We start from the raw sequence: 1,412 nt of genomic DNA on the forward strand, positions 1-1,412 counted from the left end.
TGCTTCAGGAGAACCCATTATCGAGAGCTTTCCGTCAGGTGGACGATTACGGACAGACTTTTTTCCTCCCCTCCCCGCCCCAGCGTGGTGAGCCACTGTGGGGTGGAGTTTGTAAGCGGAGGATCGTCCTGATCGGGAGAGTTTATATGTAACTGTACACTTGTATTTATTCTCCCTTCTATCTCTTTCTCTCCCTTTCCCAGTCCAGTTTAACTTCAAGGGCGTCTGCCTTATTAAACTTTTCTGTTCCTATCGCTCATATATGTAGCTTGTGTGTTATCATATCCTCTGCCCGACTAAACTTCTAATGAGCCCGCTAACAGCTTATCAGCACGTTAATGAGCATCAAAAGTTTTCTGTGAGCTTTGGCTGGCTTCCCAGCCAACACAGTATTCTGTCGCATTCCCTTTTGGTGGGGGAACAGCCCCCCTTTTCAAACTGCGACACTGACTGATGTGCTGAAGATATTAACTTGTTACAAACTTCATTTCATTAAGAAATATGAGCAGTTCTCTTTCAAATGTCTGCTTGCAGAAGAAAATATTATAGAGGAAGGAATGCATTTCATGGGGCCACTTGAAGTTAATCATGGGGAGCTTTTCTCTCACGTTTCAGGAGTGCACGTGACTCTGGATTTATGTGCACACTCAGAAAAGGGTGTAAAATAAATGAAGCAGTTTGTCTGAACAAATGTGTGTTGCTGTGCTATCCACACTGGGCTGTCATTACTGGTGGCTGCGTCAGGGCCCATGGAGGCCACAAGAGTCATTGCATTTCCCTGCAAATGCAACAGCCTCTGGCCAGGAACTGTACAGGCTGACTGCATGTGTTTGGACCGGTCATTTTAAGGAGTTATTTTCAAAAATACATTTTAAATGAGAAAATACTGAAGTTAGGGTTTCCACAGCCACCAAGTGTTGCCTGCCTGTTGTGCCTGTATTTCAGCCTTTGTCTTTCTAAATGGGTAGTTCAATGTGCGTATATGCGCTTGGCTAAACCTACACACGGACCAGCAAGACTAAGTTAACATTGCTGTGAAAGTTTTAATACCAGCATACACAGATTGAAGGTGTTTACACCAAACCTCTTGTGAAGAACAGGGACCTCTGACAGAAGTGGAACTACATAGCTGTATAGAGAATATAACCTTGGAGGTTTTTGCTTGTTTGGTAGATTTTCTTCTGAGATTAGCAAGAACAGAAAATAGTTCTTAATCTGGCTTTCTGAAGAACTGTTTTTATCACATAAGCCATAAAACTATTTCTGAATGTGATTACCTAATAGGAGTAGGGCAAAGTGTTTGTGTCCATGGTTCAGACAAGTATTTCGTAAAGTGTCACACAAGGAACAAGTTATCACTGGGTACAATGTTAAAACTAGGCTGCAACTCAGCATACTGAGGAGACTAAGGG

The sequence above is a fragment of the Buceros rhinoceros genome, unplaced genomic scaffold (genome assembly GCF_000710305.1).
Source record: "Buceros rhinoceros silvestris isolate BGI_N320 unplaced genomic scaffold, ASM71030v1 scaffold6106, whole genome shotgun sequence".
In the NCBI taxonomy this organism is placed as follows: domain Eukaryota; kingdom Metazoa; phylum Chordata; class Aves; order Bucerotiformes; family Bucerotidae; genus Buceros; species Buceros rhinoceros.